The sequence below is a fragment of the Artemia franciscana genome, chromosome 7 (genome assembly GCF_032884065.1).
Source record: "Artemia franciscana chromosome 7, ASM3288406v1, whole genome shotgun sequence".
Taxonomy (NCBI): domain Eukaryota; kingdom Metazoa; phylum Arthropoda; class Branchiopoda; order Anostraca; family Artemiidae; genus Artemia; species Artemia franciscana.
In genome coordinates, this window is record NC_088869.1 from 38,532,140 (window position 1) to 38,558,363 (window position 26,224).

Consider the following 26,224-nt stretch of genomic DNA (forward strand, 5'->3'; position numbering starts at 1 on the left):
CTAATTAGGTTCTCGACAGTATTTCACAGGCCATGACATTGATAACTTTCAGTATACAATTAGACCTCCGTTGCCTGTGCAACGGGAAGTGTTGCAGCAACTGTGCCTTGTTCCTTAGGGCACAGTTGCGGAGCAACACGTGCAACTGTGCCCTACGGGACACAGTTGCGGAGCAACAGTCTCCATTATGTCCTTCAGAGGACATTTTTCTAATGCGGCTTCGATTGTTATCTTGAAGCATCTTTGATATGGTTTTATTTCGAGCTCCTACTAAACTGAGTTTGGTAAAATGTTTAGCTGGTCCAGAAATAAACGAGAATAACACAATAACACAGTTGACAATTCTGAATATTTATAGGATGGATAATTACTACAGAAGGAATTTTATATCCGGAAAACTATTGCAAGTTCCAGTCTTATGGGATCGAGATCTGTCGAACCGCGTTGGAAAAAAAATTCTAGCTGGCCCAGAACCGAAGTTACCTCTAGAACGTCGAAACTTCGGAAATTATTTGTAAGAGAACGAAGCAACTTGGTATAAAGAACACTTCACTTCTTCGTGCATAACTTTCATAGCACTACTCGATAAAAATAAAATAGACATCAAAATCGAAAATTTAAGAAAATTTCAAAAAATCGGAACGAGATTGACTTTTCCGGAATTATTTCCGGGAAATCTGTAAGAGCTACGGAATTTCATGCTTCAGTTCTCGAAAACATCAATAAAAGTTCTATATGAGTTCATAATTATTTTATCTCTAAAACGTTTACTTCCGAAACTAGGGCCGTCTTAACTTGACGCCAATTCGAAGTATTATGTTTCGAGACGCACATTTCGGGAATTATTTCCGGGAAATCTGAAAGAGATACGGAAATAACGTCTTATAGTTTTCTGCTTAACTTTTGATGGTCTAAGCTAGGAAAATATAAAACAAACCAAATTCACCAAAAAATTTAAATTGCCCCGAGGGCATGACAAAACTTCCAAATAGAAAAACCCAAAGAAGGAATTTTATTTCGGAGAAACTATTGTAAGCTCCAGTTGTTAGGAGATCGAGACCTGTTGAACCGCGTTGGAAAAAAAAATTCTAGCTGGTCCAGAACAGAAGTTACCTCTAGAACGTCGAAACTTCGGAAATTATTTCTTAGAGAACGAAGCAACTTGGTATATAGAACACTTCACTTCTTCTTGCATACTTTTCATAGCACTACTCGATAAAAATATAAGAAACATCAAAATCGAAAATTTGAGAAAATTCCAAAAAAAATCGGAACGAGATGGACTTTTCTGGAATTATTTCCGGGAAATCTGTAAGAGCTACGGAATTTTGTGCTCCGGTTCTCGAAGAGACAAATGAAAGTTCTACATGAGTTCAGCATAACTGTATTTCTAACAAGTTTATTTCCGAAGCTAGGGTCGTCTTAACTTGACGCCAAACATCGAACGCAGAGTTTCTAAGAAAAAAACGGTTTTATTTTTTTTTATGGAAAACTGTTAGAAATTTTAGGAACTTCTCTGGAACTTTTTTACTCTGTTTCACGTTTCCCTTCCCTCTGAAAAATCTCAAATTTTTAACTCTTACCACTTCGGAGCTACAGGTCGCTGATCACGGTGAAAAAAAAAAAAAAAAAAAAACTACGAAAGCAGTAGTGTTGCTCCGCAACACAATTAGTATTCTAGATAATTTCAGTACGTTTCATGCTTTCAGCAAGGTCAGTTTTCAATAAAGCGCTAGTTTTTAGAGTTTTACAAATATAAGAAAGCAGCATAAGTCAGTTTGTTTTTAGCCAATTTCTTAAAGAAAGAAAACGATCAAAAATGAGATTTTAAAGGCCAAATAAAATACTGAAGAAAACACAGAAAATTAATATTTTGAGAGAACAACCACCTCTCTTATTCAGCACGAAAAAAATAATATGATCAAGGAAAAAACAAAAAAACAAGTGCGGAAAGTGCAACAAAATCAAAGAAAAAATACAAAAAAATAGAATAAATTCAACAAAAGACCAAAAATTAAAAGAATTAAAATCAAATGCCTAACAAACAATAAAGTGAGTTATTCGCCAATATCCGTGATTTGCACAAAATCGAAACAAATTTGAACCACCAACAACGGTTACTAACGAACCACTGAGAAATAAAAGAAAAATTTATTCATTCAAACAAACGAAACAACAACTGAATAATTTGAGAAGTAGGTCACCTGACTTTTTTTAACCATTTGTATTTTTTTGCGGATAGCCTTTGAGACCTAATGGGTTGATGATATATTTGATTGTGATTGGGGAGGTGGTTCAAGGTTTATTCAGGGATTACTGAAGTATCGGCTTCTCTTTTGAGAAAACTGAAATAAGACTCATTTATTCTTAAATCATCTGAATCTCTGTTCAAAGCAAGACCTAAATGTTGGTATTTATAAATTTCAACAGCTTCTCTGTAGTGCCGGACAATACCTTTGTCATGCAAAATTAGGCTAGCTTGATAAAATAAAACAATATGGTCGGGATTATTAAACATGTGTTCTTAGAGGGCAGAGTCAAAATTGTCTGTTTTTTTCCGCTTTTTAAGGGTGTTATTAATTGAAGTAGAGTGCTGAGTTAATCTTTTCGTAAGTTGTTGATCAGTTCTTCAGAAGTGTCAAAGACCACAAGAGCAAGGAATTCTGTAGACACCCAAGTTTTCACCTGTCGGAATAGGGTCTTTACCTTGGTAAATTTGGGAACTAATAGTTTTTCTTGGTCTATAGTAAGTGGAAATATTATTCTTCCTTAGATATTTGGAAATGTGGCCTGAAACCCCTTTAGTACACGAGACACCAAGATATACTAAATTTCCCCTTTTATTTGTGTTTACTGTGTCACTATCTGATTTTTTTAGATACGTTTTGTAATTACAGAATTTATTAAACTAATTGGATAACCATTCCCAAATAAAATATATCTAAGGTGGTCAAGCTCTGAATCCACGAAACGTGGAGAACAAACTTGCAATGCTTTGTCAACTAGAGAAGTGACCTCTTTTCAGAGCAAGTGAATATTTAGAGAAATAATTTAAGTTACGGTCACTATGCTTGAGTTTTCTATTAACTCCAAATTCGAAGCTCATCCAGGACATCTAAGAAAGCAAGACGCCCTCCTACCTCTAATTCCTGAGTAAATTTAAGTTTTGGATCCAAGGAGTTAAGCGAGTGAAGGAAAGACTCCAGAGATTCATCACCATACTCCCATAAATAGAAAATATCATCTTCAAAACGAGCCCAGAATTCTAGTTTACAAAAACTATGCAAAATAGAATTCCTTCAAGGTTTTCCATGAAGATATCAGTCTCAACTGGTGAAAGGGAGACGCCCGTTTCTATCAATAAAAAGTGCCTTTATAATGGAAGTAAAAAGAAGTTCTGTTACAAAGGGCTGTAAGTGAAAGAAGTGTCTGGTTCAAAAGAGTAGGTTTCTCTGATGTAGATGGGTTAAGAGTGAGTTTATCCTCCAAAATCCTTTCGGCCTTTTGAAGATCACAACTGGTATACATTGATCCGCATCACAACGGCCCATTCTTGTATTTGGTTTAACACAGACTTGCTTTAACTTGGAAACGAAATCGGCCAAATTTTGAATATAGGATCTTTGAGCTTGAATTACTGGGCGAAATACAACTGATAAGAATTTTTCGATTTTTGCTGTAGAAGAATTAAATGAGGAAACAATAGATCGAAGTGGATTACCGGGCTTGTGAACTTTAGGAAGATCATAAAACGAGGAGACGGGCACCCATATAGGTAAAACCTTTTGTACAGTTGATCTGTGATTTCACCTTTTTCTTTTAGATAAGAAAGCTCTTTTCGGACTTCCTTGGCAAATTTTTCATTGGGATCGGTGGCTAATTGTCCATATGTGTTAGAATCATTTAAAATTTATCTGACTTTTTTGTCGTAATCATCTGAATCCAATACAACAACAGTATTGCCTTTATCTGCTTTAGTTATAATCCTTGAACGATCTTTATATAGTGAACACAAGACAAAGTTTTCAATTTTACTATTATTTTTTTTATTATGAACAGAAGGCGAATCCAACAAGGTTTCAACAAAATGTGCTCCAACGGCAGCACTCTCTCTAACCTCTTCACGAGAGTCATGAATTGTCCCTTCTGTGTTCGTGATAATTTTACTATAGGGTATTTTCGAGGGGGCTATTGACAATTTCGATCCTTTCGATAGAACCTGGTTTAGCTCTGTTGTAAGGGGGATAGAACTGGGATTTATCACAGCAGGGCCAGGAGATATTTTTGGGGAAAAAAGTGGATTATTAGAGTTCCAATTTCAAACAGTGGAATTTCTCAGAAAATCTTTGTCAAGAAATCCTAAAATCATGCTGAAAAGAATTTTCAGAAATAGCCTTAATTTGATGAAAATCAGCGTAAGAAAGCGTGCATAACATTTCTCGCTGAAGCCTGAGAATATCCTGATTTAACCTGTAGCGCTTGCTTTTGCAATCGTTAATAAAATGATTTAAAATACCAAACCCTATACGTTCTGTAAATTTCCCGTTCGTTTAAGTGAAGCGAAAGTCGAATTGACTTGCGTAAATTACGGTTCTTTTTACAATTATGAAGAAAATACTGTTGATTAATCAAATTAGCTTTTTTTCTTGCAAGTGATATGAATATAGTAACCGCATTGGTAGAATGCTCCCCATAAGCATGACGAAGATAATTTCTTAAACCACACTGGCCTGCCATAACATAAAGAAAGAAAACGATCAAAAATGTGGTTATTAAAAGCCAAGTGAAAATACTGAAGAATATACAGAAAGCGAATATTTCGAGAGAACAATCGCCCTCTTTCTTCAGCGCGAACAAAGAAATATGATAAAGGAAAAAATAAAAAACAAGTGCGGAAGATACAACAAAACCAATGAAAAAAAAAAAACCAAAAAATTAAATAAAGGACCAAAAATTAAAATCGAATGCCTAACAAACAATAAAGTGAGTTATTCGCCAATATCCGCGATTTGCACAAAATCCGAACAGATTTGAACTGTCAACGACGGATACTAACGAACAACTGAGAAATAAAAGAACAAATTCATTCACTCAAACAAACAAACAGCAATTGAATAAATTGGAGAACTATGTCACTTGATTTCTGATTTTAACTATTGCATTTCCTGTGGAAACCCTTTGAGACCTAAGGTGTTGATGATGCATTTGATTATGTAATTGAGGAAGTGGTTCAATGTTGATTTCAGGGATTACTAAAGAATCAGCTTTTCTTTTGAGAAAACCGAAATAAGACTCATTTATTATTGAATCACCAAAACCTGTGTTCAAAGCTAGACCTAAATTTTGTTATTTATAAACTTAAACAGCTTCTCTGCAGTGCAGGACAATACCTCTGTCATGCAAAATTAGGCTAGCTTGGTTAAATAGAACAGTATGGTCTGGATTATAAAATATGTGTGCTATCTCAGAGTGACACAGTAAACGCAAATCAAAGGTAAAATTCAGTTTATCTTGGTCTTCCGTGTGATAAAGGGGTTTCATACCACATTTCCAAAAATCTAAGGAAAAATAATATTTTCACTTACTATAGACTCGGAAAAACTATCAGTTCCCAAATCTACCAAGGTAAAGACCCTATCCCAATAGGTGAAAACTTCGGTGTCTACAGAATTCCTTGCTCTTGTTGTCTTTGGTACATCGGAAGAACTGATCACCGACTTACGGATAGATTAACTCAGCACTCTACCTCAATTAATAACACCCTTAAAAAGCGGAAAAAAACAGAAAATTTTGACTCTGCCCTCTAAGAACACATATTTGATAATCCAGACTATTAATAATCTGTTTTATTTAACCAAGGTAGCCTAATTTCGTATGACAAAGGTATTATCCAGCACTACAGAGAACCTGTTGCAATTTATAAATACCAACATTTAGGTCTAGCTTCGAACTGAGATTCAGGTGATTTAAGAACTAATGAGTTTTATTTCGGTTTTCTCAAGAAATACAATGGTTAGAATCAAAAATCAGGGGACCTAGTTCACAAATTTATTCAATTGCTGCTTTGTTTGTTTGAGTGAATGAATTTTTTCTTTTGTTTCTCAGTTGTTCGTAAGTATTTGTCGTTGGCAGTTCAAATTTGTTTGGATTTTGTGCAAATCACGGATATTGGCGAATAACTCACTTTACAGTTGGTTAGGTATTTTATTTTACTTTTTGGTCTTTTATCGAATTTTATTTAATTTTTTAGCAGTTTTTTTTCATTGATTTTGTTGTACTTCCCACACTTGTTTTTTGGTTTTTTGTTTGCTCCTTGATCATATTATTTTGTTAGCGCTGAAGAAGAGAGGCGGTTGTTCTCTCGAAATACTCGCTTTATGTGTTTTCCTCAGTATTTTCATTTGGTTTTTGAAACCCCATTTTTGATCGTTTTCTTTCTTTATGTTATGGCAGGCAAATGTGGTTTAAGAAATTATCTTAGCCAATTTCTTAGATATATCTCGCGTCTTCTGGGAAGTAATTATTCTTTTTCATTTCAAGTTTCAACTTAACTATTTACTTCCGTAAGGAAAACTTCGTAATTAAAAAATAATTTTGCTCGCTTTTGTTTTTAGCATACACAATAAGGTCTTAGTTTAATTTATGCGATGAAAGTAAATAAGATAGATAGATACTTTATTTCGTGATTAAACCAAAAACAGGCATTTCAGAGAAACAAAAACAAAAAAAAACACTACAAAAAAAAAAGAGAAAAAGAGTACACACTATCTAAAGCAAAACATAAACACTAACTAAAATAAGTCAATATGATTTTTGTCAAAATAGGATAACAAAAACAGGTTTTACTTCCTACCGCCCTTTAACTTCCCGACAAGATATGTAAAACTTTGCGACGCAACTAGAGCCCGAGTCTGAGGGACATGTTGTCACCGGTGTGACAATTTCGCCAAACGAAAATTTAATTAATTTGATGAAAATGAAAGCAAGCAAATTTTTTTTTCATCACCAGGTTATTTTCAAAAACAATGTCTTAGCTTTCACCTACTAAAGGGGGATTAAACAAGGGGGCATGGTAAGCCTCTGGTTAAAGGTTTTCTAACCATGGAGATTACAATGGTTCTCTTAATATATTTCTTAGCCTTTCCACTCCAGAATGATATAAAAAAATGTCGTTTTTGGTGCCATATGACATCTTAAGAAGGAGTTATTGATAAAAAATTATAATAAGCCTGTTGACAGAGGCAATAGTCCTTAAATGAGCATTAGAAAGAATCTCTGTAGCTTAGCAGTAATCTACATTCCATATTAGAAAATTATATAGAGATAAATAAGGAGATCGCATTCTAACCATGCAAGAAATTATTTTCCTTGTTTGTTTATTAGGGAGGTGGCTCAAACTTTCGGTTGGGGGCTTTGAACCATTGAAGATCAATTGGCTATCTTAAAAGTTGTATTCTCCGGCATATCAACCCTCTTTAGGCCAAAATTGTTATGTTATGGTACAAAATGGCAAAACACTCCACTTTGCTGTAGCGCGATCTATTTTGTTACTGGAAAAGGGCACTAAATATTGCGACCGGCGATCAAATTTGTCTGCTCCCAACATTCTACGGGCACTGGTTAGACATGATGACACCAGAAAAAAAGGTAGTAATCAGCGCTACCGCTATAAAAAAAAACGATTTTCTTTATTATTTGAGGTGGAGGACTGCAATTAGCTATCAACCATGATGATTCCAATGGTACACTTTTCATTTCGATCTGAAACCATTTTTAAGTGGTTTCTTTTGAAAGTCCCACAAGTTTGTTTGCACAATTAACTTTTACTATTATGATTGACCGAAACAATGCTTACTATCAACCTGTGACAGTTTTTTCTCACTAGACACTTCTTTTCAAACGGGTTTTAAAATTTGGTTACTATGACCTTTGGTTCATTCTTTACTAGAATGCGGCTATTGCTGCAACCACGATTCTCATAGTGCATCATTGAAGTTCATCATGTGGAGAATAGTCCAGACGAGATTTCTCCTCATTATAATTCATCCCCACATAAATCCTCACAAACATTTAACATAACAGAAAATTTTCACACATTTGATGACAATTTAATGAACAGAGTTCGGTTATCGCATCAGTTCAAATTACTTGTTATAATTTCCTTTAAGTTGATTAAGTATTCAATCTTACAGGAAAACTACATCCAAAATTGATTACAGTAACTTGACCAAAAATTTCCTAAACGTAACATATAGTAGTAAAATCGGAAAACTTGCTTTTGCGCAATAACAAGTCGCATTATATTGTGAGTTTTTACTCACATATTACAAGTTTTTTCAACTGAAAGTAAGGAGCGACATTAAAACTTAAAACGAACAGGAAAGGGGCTGCTTCCTCATCAACGCTCCACTCTTTACGCTAAAGTTTGACTCTTCCTCTCAACTCTTCTTTTTAAAACAGGAAAAAACTTTAGCGTAAAGAGCGGGGCGTTGATGAGGAAGCAGCTCCTTTCATACACGAAGTAATTTCTGTTCGTTTTAAGTTTTAATGTCGCTCCTTACTTTCAGTTGAAAAAACTTGTTTTTTTTATTTAATTTCTGAACGTTTTTGCATCAATGCATGTTTTGATTTTGGCTCTCCGCAGAGGAATAATTAAAACGAAATTTGCATTTTTTTTTTTTTTTTTTGGCTAAATGGCTTTCTCATAATTTTGATCGAATGATTTGAGAAAAAAAGAGCGGGGGAGGAAGCCTAGTTGCCCTCCAATTTTTTGGTTAATTAAAAAGGCAACTAGAACTTTTAATTTTTTACGAATCTTTTTATTATTAAAAGATATACGTAACTTATAAATTAGCTTACGTAAAGAATTTTTTATTCTCATGTTTTTATTACACATATGAGAGGGTTTGCCCCCTCGTCAGTACCTCTCTCTTTACACTAAATCTTAAATTTTGTCCCAATTTATTAAGAATGACCCCTGAATCACAAAGGCCGTAGAATAAATAGTTGACATTACTAAAAATACTTTAGCGTAAAGTGCGAGGTATTAGGAGGAGGTGAGCCCCTCATATAGGTAATAATTTCTGTCTTTTTAAGTTTTAATAATGCTCCTTACTTCCAGCTGAAAAAAACTTTTTCATATTTATTTTTTCATTGTTTTTTTTTTTTAAATAATGCTAGTGAATCCTACGCTCCCTTCATGGAAAATTTCTTCCCCCATAACAAATTCCTCGATGAAAAGTTCCCCCGGTATATCCCCCTCTTCTCAACCCCTCCCCCCAACCAAAAAAATCCTCCTGAAAACGCCTGTACACTTTCCAATAACCATTACTATATGTAAGCACTGGTCAAAGTTTGTAACTTGTAGCCCCTCCCACGGGGACTGTGGAGGAGTAAGTCGTCTCCAAAGACATAGTTATAAGGTTTTTCGACTACGCTGAATAAAATGGCTATCTCAGAATTTTTATCCGTTGACTTTGTGAAAATAATTAGCGTGGGAGGGGGCCTGGGTGCCCTCCAATTTTTTTGGTCACTTGAAAAGGGCACTAGAACTTTTTATTTCTGTTAGAATGAGCCCTCTCGCAATATTCTAGGACAACTGGGTCGATACGATCACCCCTGGAAAAAAAAAAAAAAAAAAAACACGCATCCGTGATCTGCCTTCTGGCAAAAAATACAAAATTCCACATTTTTGTAGATAGGAGCTTGAAACTTCTGCAGTAGGGTTTTCTGATACGCTGAATCTGATGGTGGAATTTTCGTTAAGATTCTATGACTTTTAGGGTGTGTTTCCCCCTATTTTCTAAGATAACGCAAATTTTCTCAGGCTCGTAACTTTTGATGCGTAAGATTAAACTTGATGAAATTTATATATTTAAAATCAGCATTAAAATTCGATTCTTTTGATGTAGCTATTGGTATCAAAATTCCATTTTTTAGAGTTTTGGTTTCTTTTGAGCCGGGTCGCTCCTTATTTACAGTTCGTTACCACGAACTGTTTGATTAAATTAAAAAAACAGTTTTTTTAACTGCAAGTACGGAGCGACATTAAAACTTAAAACAAACAGAAATTATTCCGTATATGAATGAAGCTGTTCCCTCCTCAACGCCTCGCTCTTTACGCTAAAGTTTGACTCTTTCTCACAGTTCTACTTTTTAAAACAATAAAATAACTTTGGTGTAAAGAGCGAGGCGTTGAGGAGGGGAAAATCCCTCTCATATACGGAATAATTTCTGTTCGTTTTAAGTTTTAAGGTCGCTCCTTACTTGCAATTAATAAAACTTGCTTTTTTAATTTGATTTTTGAATTATTACACGTTTTGATTTTGGCTCACCGCATAAGAATATTTAAAACGAAATTTGCATATTGATTTTTTTTTTTGGCTAAATGGCTTTCTCATAGTTTTGATCGGACGATTTTGAAAAAAGCGGTGGGGGAGGAGGCCCAGTAACCCTCCAATTTTTGGTTACTTAAAAATACAACTACAACTTTTTTTTTTACAAAAGCTTTTATTAGTAATAAAGATACGTAACTTACGAATTAACTAACGTAACGAACTTCTATATTTGTATATTTTTATCACGTATATGAGGGGGTTCGCCCCCTCGTCAATACCCCGCTCTTTACACTAAAGCTCGAATTTCGTCCCAATTCTTTAAGAACGACCCCTGATCCATAAAGATCATAGAATAAATAGTAAAAATTACTAAAAATACTTCAGCGTAAAGAGGAAGTTATTGTGGAGGAGAGGAACCCCCCTATATACACAATATTTTCTGTTTGTTTCAAGTTTTAATTCTGCTCCTTTTTAAAAAACTTGCTTTTTTAATTTTTATTCTGAACGTTTTTGAATTATTACACGTTTTGATTTTGGCAAATCTTAAAGGGAAACCCCTTTCATATACGGAATAATTTCTGTTCGTTTTAAGTTTTAATGTCACTCTTTACTTGCAGTTAAAAAAAAACTTGGTTTTTTAATTCGATTTTTGAACATTTTTGAATTATTACACGTTTTGATTTTGGCTCACCGCACATGAATATTTAAACTCCAAAAGCCTAGTTGCCCTCCAATTTTTGGTTACTTAAAAATACAACTAGAACTTTTTTTTACGAACGTTTTTATTAGTAATAAATATACGTAACTTACAAATTAACTAGCGTAACGAGCTTCTATATTTGTATATTTTTATCACGTATATGAGGGGGTTCGTCCCCTCGTCAATACCCCGCTCTTTACACTAAAGCTTCAATTTCGTCCCAATTCTTTAAGAACGACCCCTGATCCATAAAGACCATAGAATAAATAGTAAAAATTGCTAAAAATACTTTTGCGTATAGAGGAAGGTATTATGGAGGAGACGAATCCCCCTATATACACAATATTTTCTGTTCGTTTTAAGCTTTAATTCTGCTCCTTACTTCCAGTTAAAAAAAATTGATTTATTTTCTAATTGTTTTTTTTTTAAATAATGCTTGAGAATCCTGCGCCCCTTAATGGAAATTTTCATTCCTCATGGTAAATTCCTCTATTGAATGATCCTCCCACGTAGCCCCCTCACCCAACCCACTCCCATCCCAACGCGAAGAAGTCCCCCTGAAAACGGCTGTACACTTCGCAATAACCATTACTGTATATAAACAATGGTCAAAGTTTGTAGCTTGCAGCCCCTCCCTCGGGGGCTGTGGAGGATTAAGTCGTCCCCAAAGACATATTTATTAAGTTTTCCAACTATGTTGAACAAAATAGCTATCTCAAAATTTTAATCCTGTGACTTTGGGAAACAATGAGCATGGGAGGGGTCCTAAGTACCCTCCGATTTTTTTGGTCACTTAAAAAGGGCACTAAAACTTTTAATATCCGTTAAAATAAGCCCTCTCGCGACATTCTAGGACAACTCGGTGGATATGATCACACCTGGGAAAAAAACGCACACACACACAAAAAAACACATAAACACGCATCCGTGATCTGTCTTCTGGCAAAAACTACCAAAAACTACGAAATTCCACATTTTTGTAGATAGGAGCTTGAAACTTCTACAGTAGGGTTGCTGGATATGCTGAATCTGACGGTGTAATTTTCGTTATGATTATATGACTTTTAGGGGTATTTTTCCCCTGTTTTCTAAAATAAGGCAAATTTTCTCAGGCTCGTAGCTTTTGATGGGTAAGACTAGACTTGGTGAAACTTATATATTTAAAATCAGAGTTAAAATGAAATCCTTTTGATGTAACTATTGGTATCAAAATTCCGTTTTTTAGAGTTTCGGTTACTATTGAGCCGGGTCGCTCCTTGCTGCAGTTCGTTACCACGAACTGTTTGATTTTACCTACGTACACTAATGACGGACTTTCATTAAAGAGTAGGTCATTGTTGAATGTCTTTATTGTTTGTCTGAAATAAGCAAAACAGGAGCCCTATCAGGAATTACTACTGGGATTAATAGGCTGAAACCAAAAGATATAAACAGAGACTAATTTTCTTTTGTATTGTTTTAATTTATTGCGCTTGATGACATACGGCCCAACAAATGATTTACCCCTCCCCTAGCGTTTGAAAAATATATTTTACCATCTCTCCCTCTATGTTCTAATAATTCCTGAAATTCAGTAATCACTTTTAACGCAAATATTTGCATATAAATTGAATCATACTTCATTAAAATTTATTTACAAATTACCTCTGCAAGGTCATATTGTCTGTGAAATTATCAGAGAAACCTTAAAGTTTTTATCTTGACACAGGAAGGAAGGAAAATAAGATGTAAAAATTCCTTTTTTTGGGTCGCGGAAGTAAACATTAATTGATAAGCACTGACCTTACACGAGTAGATTTTTTTTTCATAAATGTTGTTCCTAAATACAGTTTGACCTCGAGATTCAAACCTTTTGGCTTCATAACTATTTCTTTGATAAGTTTTTTTTTACACTAATAGTGAAAGCATGAGTTTCGGTAATTTCTTTTTATGTCAGCATTGGATTTTAAATGTCACGGCATAAACATTGGTGCAACGCAAAAAGCTAAAAATATTTTGAGGTTTTAAATCCAGACGTTCAGCCCTGAATGTATCAGATATATAAAAATAAATAAATAATAAAGCAAAAAGAACACAACTAGGGTCCGGCCTAAGCTGATTTTTTTCTTCTTTTTATTAGAAGAGCGAGCTTTAGTTTAAAACTTGTGTCGATACTTGTATAATTCAAATTAAATCTTACAGGTATATTTATGAGAACCTTCCTCGTAAGTTTGATATAATGCAATCAGAAACAAGAAGTTGTAGAAAAAAAATTATGAAAGATGAAGATTTTTGTTGTCATTAATCTGCATACAGCACCACCACAGCGTCTAAGCACTAAATCCGTGTTTATATACCTAAGCCCTGAAAATGTCAACATAAGTGAAATCCAACCGAAAATAAACCCTACCCATACCAAAAGGAGGGGTTACAGCCACGTCTATCCCTTGTATGGTGAGAGTATCTGAAAGAAGATGGTTATGGCAGTATTAATGCTTGATGAACGCCAAGGTCCCTTGTTTCCGAAATTAAAAGATAGCCTATATAATTTACAGAGCAATGGTTAAAAGGTAGCTTAAAAGACTAGCAATACTTTGGGAAGGATTCAACTTTATTTGGGCAACAAAGTGGGGTCTATCAGATCTCATGGACTTGTTGAAGCTCATATGTGGGACGTACTAACCAGAATTTGGAAATGAGATTAGCCTACTACAGCATAAAGACTCTATTTCATCGGCTTTTAAGCAAAATTCTACGTTTGAAGATTTCACTTTAACCATTTTGGAATATACTTTTGATTTTCCAGACCATTTTGTTTTGTTCGATAATATCTCTTTGATTATTAGGGACCAAGATTCAAAACAAAATTTTTGTAAAACTCATGAAATTAAGAAAATTTTATTGAAGAATATGACTTTAAATATAGACACGGGTGAATTTGGTTTCTACTCTATTTACGATAATTGTTAAACAATATGTAGTTATTTATTTTGTATTTAAATTATTGTTTTTAAATGATTTAGTTCACTATTACTTCTGATGACATACTCTACATATGTGACCAAAATATCTAGTATTTTTTGTGAAATTTATCACTGTCTACTAAAAGGATTTTATCCCTATTTAAAATTTTATTTATCGTAAAAGATATCCTGCAAAAAAGTTTCATATTTGTCCCCCAAAATTGTTGTTAACTCGAAGCCGGAAAAAAATATTTATCGATTACAATATACATCGAGAGGCAACGTGTGATCATTTGCTAATGCAGCCAAAAATATTGATGAAAAAGGCTAATTTTGCCAGAAAACAAGAGCCAAGAGCTCATATGGCACTTGTGACGAAGTCGGAACCTAAAATTAGACTCGAACCTAGAGTTATCGACTTAGCTATTCGTCCAGAAGCACTGAACCCACCAAAGCACAGGAAATCCCCACCCCCAAATCCCCCAAAGAGATCAGATCCGTTCCATTTATGTCAATCACGTATCTGGCACTTATGCTTATTCTTCCCATCAAGTTTCATCCCGATCTCCCCACTCTAAGCGCTTGCAAAAATTTCTGCTTCCTCCCTCTATCCCCAATGTCCCCAGATCCGATTTGAAAATGGAACATCCTAGACAGGAGATATTTCTATATATCAAGTTTAATCAAGATCTGATCACCCATTCGTAAGATAAACATACAAAATTTAAAATGAAAAAAAAAGATTTAAAATAAGAACTGTAAGACACGAGGTCCTTCTAAATACCAAATTTCGTTAAGATTCGATCACCCGTTCACAATTTAAAAATGCCTCATTTTTTCGAATTTTTCAGAATTAACTCTCCCTCCACTCCCCCCTCCCCAGATGGTCGAATCGGGGAAGTAACTATTTCTTATTCAGTCTGGTATCGCTATATCGATCACGTCTCTAGTTTCAGATCTTCTTCATGTAAAAATTAAAGTTATCCAAGATTCGAAGTCAGAACGGGTCTCACCCAAAGCAACTACTATACCACTATACCAACGAGACGCACGTAAGAACAACAATCATTTGTTTTATCGCAAATAAAAATTCTTCTCAACTGTCTCGTTTGGTCGGTCCTCTCCCCGGTCGAATCGGGGAATTTTTAATTTAATCTTGTCTGGTCCTTGATACGCCTGCCAACTTTCATCGTCCTAGCTTATCTGGAAGGGCCCGAACTAGCAGAACCAGGACCGACAGACAGACAGACAAACCGACGGACAGAAATTGTGATCGCTATATGTCAGTTGGTAAAAACCAAATGCCATAAAAATATTTCACGGTTGATGACTGTTGACTAGCAAAACAACAAATAGCCCAAAAGCTGAGTGGCCAAGGGTATGGTGAGCCTGGCAATCTTAAGGTCATGACAGTAACGAATACGGTAAAAAAAATCTGAAACATGATGAATTATTTATAGTGCCTTATGTCATCAAGTGCTATAAATTAAAACAATGGAAAAAAAGATTAGTCTATGCTTATACCTCTTGGTTTCAGCATAAATACTAATTAAATCCCCCTAGTAATTCCTGGCAGGGTTCCTGTTTTGTTTATCTCAAAGAAACAATAAAGACATTCAACAATGACCTACTCTTTAATGAAAGCCCTTCATTAGTTTACGCAGGTAAAATCACGATATAATGTAACTTGTTATTGCGCAAAAGCAAGTTTTCACATTTTCATAGTATATGTATATGCTTAGGAAAATTTTCGTCTGGTTACTGCAACCAATTTTAAATGCAGTTTTCCTGTGAGATAGAGTACTTAATCAACTTAAAAGAAATTATAACAAGTAATTTGAACTAATGCGATAACCAAACTCCGCTTATTAAATTTTCATCAAACGTGTAAAAATTTTCTGTTAAGTTAAATGTTTGTGAGGAATTATATGGGAATGAAATTATAATAAGGGGAAATCTCGTCCGGACCATTCTCCACATGATGAACTTCAATGATGCACTATGAGAATCGTGGTTGCAGCAATAGTGCAGTTTAGTAAAGAGTGAACTAAGGGCCATAGTAACTAAATTTTAAAACCCGTTTGAAAAGAAGTGTCTAGTGAAAAAAAACTGTCAAAGATTTATAGTAAGCATTATTTTGGTTGATCATTATAGTGAAAGTTAATTGTGAAAGCGAATTTATAGAATTTCAAAAGAAAGCACTTAAAAATGGTTTCAGATCGAAATAAAAAGTGTACCATTGGAATCACCGTGGTTGCTAATATAAAGGAGAATTGGAGTCCCTCACCTCAAACAACAACAAAAATGGCTTTTTTTTATATGGGTAGCACTGATTATTGTTTTTGTTTTTTTCTAGGAGTCACCCTGTCTAATCAGTGACCACAAAATGTTGGGAGAGAGCAGGCTGCAATATTTAGTGCGCTTTTCAAGTAACAAAAGAGATTATATTACAGTAAAGTGGAGAACTCCGCCATTTTGCACCCCAACATAGCAATTTTGGCCTAAAGATGATCGAAATGCCGGGGAATGCAATTTCTAAGATAGCTAATCGATCTTTCATGGTTCAAAACCCCCGAACCGAAAGTTTGAGCCACCTCCCTATATTGACAAACGAGAAAAATCATTTCTGGCATGGTTAGAACGCGGTTTCCTTATTTATTTCTATATTATTTTCTATCAGGGCATGTAGATTTCTGCAAGGCTACAAAAATATTTTTAAAGGCTCATTTAAGGACTATTGCCTCTGTCAACATAGTTATTATAAATTGTTATCAATAAATCCTTCTTAAGATGCCATGTGGCACCAAAAACGATAATTTTTGTTATCATTTCTGGAGTGGAAAGGCTAAAAAATATATAAACAGAACCCTTGTAATCTCCATTATTAGAGAACCCTAACCAGGGGCTTATGAAGCTCCCTTGTTTAATACCCCTCCCAGCCCCCTTTAGTAGGTGAAAACTAAGAAAAGTGTTTTGAAAAAAAAAAACAGCTGACAAAAAAGATTTGATTGTTTTCATTTTCATAAAATTAAAAAAAATTTGATGTGCAAAATTTCAGAGACACCGGTGACATCATGTCCCTCAGACTTGAGCTCCAGTTGCGTCGCAAAGTTGTACATATCTTGTCGGAAAGTTTAAGGGCGGTAGGGAGTAAAGCCTGTTCTTGTTGTCCTATTTTGACAAAAACCATGTTGACTTATTTATTTTCATCGCATAAAATAAACTAAGATCTTATTGCAAGGTTTATTGTGTATGTTAGAAACAAGCAAAACGAGCAAAATTGTTTTTTAATCCTGAGGTTTTTCTTGCGGAAGTAAATAGTTAAGTCAAAACTTAGAACAAAAAAGAATCATCACTTCCCAGAAGACACGAGATGATATTTGGTGTTTTTAATATCTAAAGAACTCTAACAAGAGCTAAGAGCTCATATGGCACTTGTGACAAGGCTGGAAGAGCCAAGAGTTCATATGGTATGAGCTGTAGCAAAATTCTAATAATCAATAACTTGCTTTAAAAGGAAAATCAGAGGCTCAATGCCGGCTAGGATTTAAAACAAGAGCTTTGAATCACGAGGCCCTTCTAAATATCAAATATACTTAAGTACCAATCACATTAATCTCGTACCTATAACTTGTGCTTATTCTTCCCATCAAGTTTCATCCCAATCTCTCCACTCTAAGCGTTTTTCAAGATTTCCTGTTTCCAAGATTTTTGTTTCCCTCCTCCAACCCTCTATGTCCCCGGATCCGATTCGAATTGAAAATGGAGCATCTGTAACATACGATTCTTCTAAATATCAATTTTCATTAAGATCTGATCATCCATTCGTAAGATACCTTGATTTTCACGTTTTCCAAGAATTCAGGCTTTCCCTCCAACTCCCTTCAATGTCACCAGATCTGTTCGGGATTTAAAATGAGAATTCTAAAGCACAAGATCCTTCCAGATATCAAATTTCATTAAGATCTAATCACCTGTTCGTACGTTAAAAATAATAAAAAAAAAATTCTAATTTTTCCGAACTACTCCCCCCCCCCCCAAACTCCACCAAAGAGAGCGGATCCGGTCCGGTTATGTCAGTCACCTATCTTGGACTAATCTTTATTCTTTCCACCAAGTTTTATCGTGATTTCTGCGCTTTAAGCGTTTCAAAGATTTCTGCCCCCCCCCTAATGACACTGGATCCGGTTGGGATTCAAAATTAGAGATCCGATTTTTGAGGCCCTTCTACATATGTAACTTCATTAAGTACCGATCACTCTTTCGCAAGTTAAAAATACCTCATTTTTCTAATTTTTTAGAATTACCCCCCCCCCCCTCAAACTCCCCCAAGACGAGCAAATCTTTTCTGGTTATGTCAATCCCGTATCTAGGACTTGAGCTTATTTTTTCACTGAGTTTCATCCCGATCCCTCCACTCTAAGCGTTTTCCAATATTTTAGGTTCTGCCACCCCCCAGCTTCCCCTTCACCAGATCAAATCAGGATTTGAAATAAGAGTTTTGAGACATTACATCCTTCCAAACATCAAATTTCATTAAGATCCGATGACTCCTTCGTAAGTTAAGTTAAAAATACCTCATTTTTCTAATTTATAAGAATTAACCCCAGCCCCAACTCCCCCAAAGAGAGCAGATCCGTTCTGGTCATGTCAATCACGTATTTAGGACTTAAGATTATTTTTTCCATCAAGTTGTATCACGATCCCTCCACCCTAAGCGTTTTCCAAGATTTTAGGTCCCCCCCCCCAACTCCACCCAATGTCACTGGATCCGGTCGAGATTTGAAAAAATAGCTCTGAGACACGATATCCTTCTAATCATCAAATTTCATTTAGATCCGATCACCCGTTCGCAAGTTAAAAATACCTCATTTTTCTAATTTTTTAGAATTAACCCCCCCCCCCCCCAAACTCCCCCAAGGAGAGCAAATCTTATCTGGTTATGTCAATCCCGTATCTAGGACTTATGCTTATTTTTTCACCAAGTTTCATCCCGATCCCTCCACTCTAAGCGTTTTCCAATATTTTAGGTTCTGCCACCCCCCAGCTTCCCCTTCACCAGATCAAATCGGGATTTGAAATAAGAGTTTTGAGACATTAAATCCTTCCAAACATCAAATTTCATTAAGATCCGATGACTCCTTCGTAAGTTAAGTTAAAAATACCTCATTTTTCTAATTTATAAGAATTAACCCCCAGCCCCAACTCCCCCAAAGAGAGCGGATCCGTTCTGGTCATGTCAATCACGTATTTAGGACTTAAGATTATTTTTCCCATCAAGTTTTATCCCGATCCCTCCACTCTAAGCGTTTTCCAAGATTTTAGGTCCCCCCCCCCAACTCCACCAAATGTCACTGGATCCGGTCAAGATTTAAAAAAATAACTCTGAGACACGATATCCTTCTAATCATCAAATTTCATTTAAATCCGATCACTCGTTCGCAAGTTAAAAATACCTCATTTTTCTAATTTTTTAGAATTAACCCCCCCCCCCCCCCAAAAAAAAAAAACTCCCCCAAGGAGAGCAAATCTTTTCTGGTTATGTCAATCCCGTATCTAGGACTTATGCTTTTTTTTCACCATGTTTCATCCCGATCTCTCCACTCTAAGCGTTTTCCAATATTATAGGTTCTGCCACCCCCCAGCTTCCCCTTCACCAGATCAAATCGGGATTTGAAATAAGAGTTTTGAGACATTACATCCTTCCAAACATCAAATTTCATTAAGATCCGATGATTCCTTCGTAAGTTAAGTTAAAAATACCTCATTTTTCTAATTTATAAGAATTAACCGCCAACCCCAACTCCCCCAAAGAGAGCGGATCCGTTCTGGTCATGTCAATCACGTATTTAGGACTTAAGATTATTTTTCCAATAAATTTTTATCCCATTCCCTCCATTCTAAGCGTTTTCTAAGATATTAGGTCCCCCCCCCCCAACTCCACCCGATGTCACCAGATCCGGTCGAGATTTGAAAAAAGAACTCTGAGACACGATATCCTTCTAAACATCAAATTTCATTAAGATCCGATCATTCCTTCGTAAGTTAAAAATACCTCATTTTTTATTTTTCAGAATTAACCCTCCTCCCCCCAACTCCCCTGAAGAGAGCGGATCTGTTCCGGTTATCCTAGGACTTTTGCTTATTTTTACCACCAATTTTCATCCCACTGTAAGCGTTTTCGAAGATTTTAGACCTGCCTCTCAATTCCCTCTAATGTCACCGGATCCAGTCGGGATTTAAAATGAGAATTCTGAGACACAATATCCTTCCAATCTTCAAATTTCATTAAGATCTGATCACTCCTTCGTAAGTTAAAAATAACTCATTTTTTCTATTTTTTTCTGAATTAAACATTCCCCCGCCCACCTCCCCAAAACGGAGCAGATCCATTCCGGTTATGTCAATCACGTATCTAGGACTTCTGCTTATTTTCCCCACCAAGTTTCATCCTGATCCCTCCACTCTAAGCGTTTTCCAAGATTTTAGGTTCCCCCCTCCAACTCCCCCCAATGTCAACGGATCTGGTCGGGATTTAAAATAAGAGTTTTTGAGACACGGTATCCTTCCAAACATCAAATTTCATTAAGTTAGTCATCAAGTTTCAAGTAAGTTAAAAATATTTAATTTGGCTATTTTTTCCGAATGAACGGGCCCCTCACTCCTCGCCCCCCCCAGATGGTCAAATTGGGAAAATGACTATTGTATTTTAATCTGGTCCGTTCCCTGATACGCCTGCCAAATTTCATTGTCCTAGCTTACCTGGAAGTGCCTAAAGTAGCAAAACCGGGACAGACAGACCGACAGAATTTGCGATCGCTATAGATCACTTGATTAATACCAATTGCCATAAAAGCTAGCGATCAAATGATCTTGCTAAAACTATGAAACGTGCAGAAATCTTTACTGAAACTGTTTAGAATAATAATTACATACCGAAAGTTATTGATATCAAGGCTCAGAGTAACTTAAGAGTTGTGAAGTCAAAAGTTTCCTCCGTGCATATCTTTGTTATATGCCACCAGTCTTGGAGTATACCTGCCCTGTGTGGGGCCCTTCAGTACTACACACTTCTCACTTGATGTACAACCTAGAGTCAGTGCAAAAAAGGGCAGTTAGGATTATCCTGGGTTCCAGAGATATTCCCACCAATAAGCACTCATTACACTAAACATTCAGTGCCTAGAACAAAGATTATGTAATCTCATCATGAGGTTTGGAAAAGCATTACTTTTATACTCAGCCCATTGAGATATATTACCCGCAGACCTGCCTGACAGCAGAGCCAGGTGGTCTAGTGGGTGGGTCTAGCGGCAGGGGTGAGGGTATAGAAGTAGGGGTGGGTCTAGCGGTATTAGGTTCGGTGGGGCGATGCGGGGCAGAGCAGCCGCAGGAGTGATAGAGCTATTAACCAACTTCAATTGATCCAGGCAAAGGCTTAATTTTGCATTGAGAGTTGCAAAAGCTGATTCCGAGATGACAGGAACTTCGCATGGGGTTATAATTACAGAAGTTGGCAATTCAACATTCTGCGCAGCAGCGGTTTGCTACATTTTAATGTTTATTTGTTATTTTAATATCTGTTTTGTTTATTAGACATTGTGTTTATTAGTCATTAAAGCTATTTTACACCTTCTTCAATATATTCCGTCTCATTATATTTTGATGGGTGGAAATTTTCATCGTACTTGTTTTTTGCTGGTTTTTATGGCACTTGGTATTATTGCCGGTTATTGGTATACTTGGCCGGTTAATTCGGGAAAAATAGAAAAAATGAAGTATTTTTAACTTACGAACGTGTGATTGGATCTCAGTGCAATTTGATATTTAGAAGGATATTGTGTCTCAAAGCTCTTATTTTAAATCCCAACCATATCTGGTGACATTGGGGGAGTTTGAGGGGGAACCTAAAATCTTGGAAAACGCTTAGAGTGGAGGGATCGGGATGAAACTTGGTGAGAAAAATAAGCAGAAGTCCTAGATACATGATTAGCATAAACGGAACGGATCTGATCTATTTGGGGGAGTTGGGGGGGACCTGACCAGATCTGCTGACGTTGGGGAGAGTTCAAGGGGGAAATCAAAAATCTTGGAAAACACTTAGAGTGGAGGAATCTGGATGAAGCTTTGTGGGTAGAATAAGCAAACGTATCTACGTGATTGGCATAACCGTACTGGATTCACTCAGTGGAAAATACTTAGAGTGGAGGGATCGGAATGAAACTTGGTGGGAAAAATAAGCACAAGTCCTAGATACGTTATTAACATAACCGGAACGGATCTGCTCTCTTTGGGGTAGTTGGTGGGGGGAGGGGTTAATCCTGAAAAATTAGAAAAATTCAGTATTTTTAACTTACGAACGTGTGATTGGATCTCAATGCAATTTGATATTTGGAAGGATATCGTGTCTCAAAGCTCTTATTTTAAATCCCAACCATAGCTGGTAACATTGGGGGGAGTTTGTGGGGGAACCTAAAATCGTGGAAAACGCTTAGAGTGGAGGGATCGGGATGAAACTTGGTGGGAAAAATAAGCAGAAGTCCTAGATACAGGATCGGAACGGATCTGATCTATTTGGAGGAGTTGGGGGGGGGGGGTTATTCGGAAAAATTAGAAAAATCACGCATTTAACTTATGAAAGAGTGATCGGATCTTCATGGAACTTCATATTTAGAAGGACCACACGACTCAGATCTCTTTTTTTAAATCCCGACCAGATCCAATGTCATTGTGGGGGGCAGTTGGGGGGGACCGGAAATCTTACAAAATACTGAAAGCGGAGGGATCAGGATGAAACTGGGTGGGAAGAATGAAAACAAGTTCAAGATGCTGAACAGACATAACCGGACCAGATCCGCTCTCTTTGGTGGAGATGGGGGTGGGATAATTCGGAAAAACTAGAAAAAATGAGGTATTTTTAACTTACTAACAGGTGATCAGATCTTAATAAAATTTGATATTTAGACGGATCGTGTGATTTGGCGCGCTTTTAAATTCTGGCCAGATCCTCTAACCTTGCGGGGGGGAGTTGGAGGGGGAAACCGGAATTCTTGGAAAACGTGAAAGTTGGGGTATCTTTATCTTACGAACAGGTGATCGGATCTTAATGAAACTTGATGTATAGAAGGATCTTATGTCTCAGCTTCTCCATATTCGACTCGAATTGAATCCAGGGACATAGGGGGCTGAAGGGGGAAACAGAGATCTTGGAAAATGCTTAGAGTGGAAAGATCAGGATGAAACTTGATGGGAAGAATAAGCACAAGTTCTAGATACGTGATTGACGTAATTGAAACGGATCCGTTCTCTTTGGAGGATCTGGGGGGGGGGGGGCGTTGTTTTGAAAAAAAAGAAAAAAATTGAGGTATTTTTTATTTAAGAACGGGCGTCCGGATCTTAATGAAATTTTATATTTAGAAGGAACCCATGTCTCAGAGCTCTTATTTTAAATCCTGACCAGATCTGCTGACGTTGGGGGGAGTTCAAGGGGGAAATCAAATCTTGGAAAACGCTAGAGTGGAGGAATCTGGATGAAGCTTTGTGGGTAGAATAAGCAAATGTATCTACGTGATTGGCATAACCGTACTGGATTTGCTCTCTTTGGGGGAGTTATGGATGGGGTTCAGTGCTTTGGCGGATTGGTGCTTCTGGACGTGGTAGGACGATGAAAATGGTTGGCGTGTCAGAGAACTGAACAAATTGACTTGATAAAGTCGTTTTCCCCTGATTTGACCATCTGGGGGGCTGAAGGGAGAGAAAAAATTAAAAAAATGAGGCATTTATAACTTACTAGTGGGTGATCGGATCTTAATGAATTTGATATTTAGAAGGACCTCATGACTCAGAGCTCTTATATTAAATCCTGACCGGCATACAGCCTCTGATTTTCCATTTAAATCAATTTATTGATTGTTAGAATTTTGCTAGAGCTCATACCATATGAGCTATTGGCTCTTGGCTCTTCCGGCCTCGTCACAAGTGTCATATGAGCTCATAGCTCTTTTTGGTTTTCATCAGCTAGTCAAATGGACGGCTCAAAGCAGCACAACTCTCATGTATTAGATCTAGACAGTCCAGACTGGATTGGTAGCTTCCAAAAATATGATAGTTGCTATGGCAGATAATGGCTACCTAGTTTTGATCCTTTGCTCAAGAATTAATGGAACGGAGAAAGATTTGCTGTCACCAGACGACAGTCATGAAAAGTAATCGGAGGCACAAGTAATCTCAGACGTATTTACAATCACTCTTGCCCAGTAGCGTTAATTCACAGAAATGTAGGGGTGGGGACAAAATTTACTTTTCAAATTATATAATAGTGGGAAATCTTGCTTTTTTTAATTTTTTCAATAAAAATGCCGGGAAAAGTATTTTTAGAGCAAATACCAAAAAGACATATTTCTAAACCTATATTAGGGTGGGTAGAGACAAAATATCTTGGATGCCAAAGAACCAAGTAAAAAAATGAAATTGAATTCCCGATAATTGCTAATTCCAAAAAGATAGGTGAATAACCCATTTTTATAGGAAATAAACAAAATCGGAAAAAAAAGAAAATGAATATATTACTTCAAATCGTGAATGAAAACAAAAAAAAAATGAATAGGTATGAATAACAAAGTAGTAACTGCTTTTTATGTAAGGTTGGTTCTTCAACATACTTTTTTTTTTCTTTGACTTGTTACTAGTTTTCAGTTTTGGAGTTTCAGTATCTTGTTGTTCTTATTAAATATTTCGTTTATTCGTTGTAAAAGTTTTTTTTTAATTTTCTTTTTACATTTATTTTTCTTTTATTGTACTTAGTTATTTTCGCTTTTTTTTTCATCGAATAGTTAACTAGCCGGACAAAGAAGTCTCGCTCCCATCCATCGGGACTAGAGTTAGACTCGTGGCTTCAAAAACGATGACAGTGATGTTATGGCAGATATGCTAATGGCGAAAAAATAGTTTAATCTTTTACCCAACACCTATGAAAATGGGGAAAGATTTGCTGTCAGCAGGTGGATTCCTTGAAAAGCTCTGTAACTGTGATTCAACCAAAGTACAAATTCTGTCCGACAGATTATCAATTGCCCTTGATCAGTGGTGTCAATTCACTGAAATCTGGAGATCAGGGTAAATTATATTTTCCAAAACCTAGGGGAAGGGTTGCTCTTTTTGTTAATTTCTTAGAAAACTAAAAGATCAAAAAACACTGCTTCTCTGATAGTACCAAAATAAGTAAATACAGAATCCGGGGGGGTCAAGGCCTTGTCCCAAATAGACACCATCCCCTTGCCCTTCTAGAATTATTTTTTACAAAAATTTAACTGTCTGAGTAGCTGCGTCTAACATTGCACTTTGATGACCGGATTAAGCGTGAAAGTTGAACTTTCTTTTATAGGGGAAAAGGCATACCTGACCAATTAGAAGCTTATTCAATCCAAACCACCTTAACGGTTTGTAAAATCAACAGAGGATGAAGGTCAAAATCTTACGATGTACTCTACAATATTCCTACAGCTAAAAAGAATGTATCCTAACTAGTATTAAGTTGATTTGAACCATAGATTATTCAGAGACTGAATTATTTTTACTTTTATTTTCCTTGCTTGATAAGCCGACCTTCAAAACATTTATGGCCCGGATGCAAAGAGCCAAGTAAAAGTGAAAATGAATTTCGATAACAGCTAATTAGTTAAAATGACTTTTCACGTTAAGAACATAAGCTAAAAGCAAAAGAATGAATCTGTATTAGGGTCAAACAAAATCCTGATCCAACATTCAGGCATCTCTATAGTTTTTTTTGGAGAGGGAAGGGGCTGGAAACTCAGGGATATGTGCACACGCTTGAAAAATAGATTACCTGCATTAGAAGTATTAGAAGTTAAAGGACAATTCGTAAGATCTTGAGGATTGGGGGACAACGTGAGCATAAATTTTACATGATTGCTAACTTAATTCCGAGGGGTCTACACATAAAATTACATTAGAAGTTCGAGGGGTATACTTTGACATTAAATTAAACTGAAAGTTCTTTTTTTCATTCCTTTCTGTAGGCCTATGTCTAATTTCAACAAGAAGCACTATTGACGAAAAGTAAAACGGCTCTAGGGTTAAAAGTTTTCCCGGCCTATGAACACTTGCTGTGAGCTGCCTACCAAACAGAAGATCCTGCGCAGACATCTTTACTGGATGTCATATCTCAGGGAGAATTTCGCCCTAAGACTGACCGGAACCGAGAGGATCCTTGCTCTGGAAGTACT

At 36.2% G+C, this 26,224-nt stretch overlaps 1 protein-coding gene across 4 annotated transcripts in view; it reads right to left on the reverse strand.

Moving 5' to 3' along the window:
* The window catches only part of LOC136029251 (uncharacterized), a 119,316-nt gene that overhangs the window by 87,191 nt on the left and 5,901 nt on the right, over nt 1-26,224 (reverse strand). Inside the window, exon 1 of one of the 4 annotated variants that reach the window (XM_065707482.1) lies at nt 25,457-25,530. The exons of 2 other annotated variants lie outside the window; for them this stretch is intronic. The gene's annotated coding sequence lies outside the window, so the exon portion shown is untranslated. Of the gene's footprint in view, nt 1-20,915; nt 20,958-25,456; nt 25,531-26,224 lie in introns of those variants that run through there. One more of the 4 variants, XM_065707483.1, reaches the window with a different exon arrangement.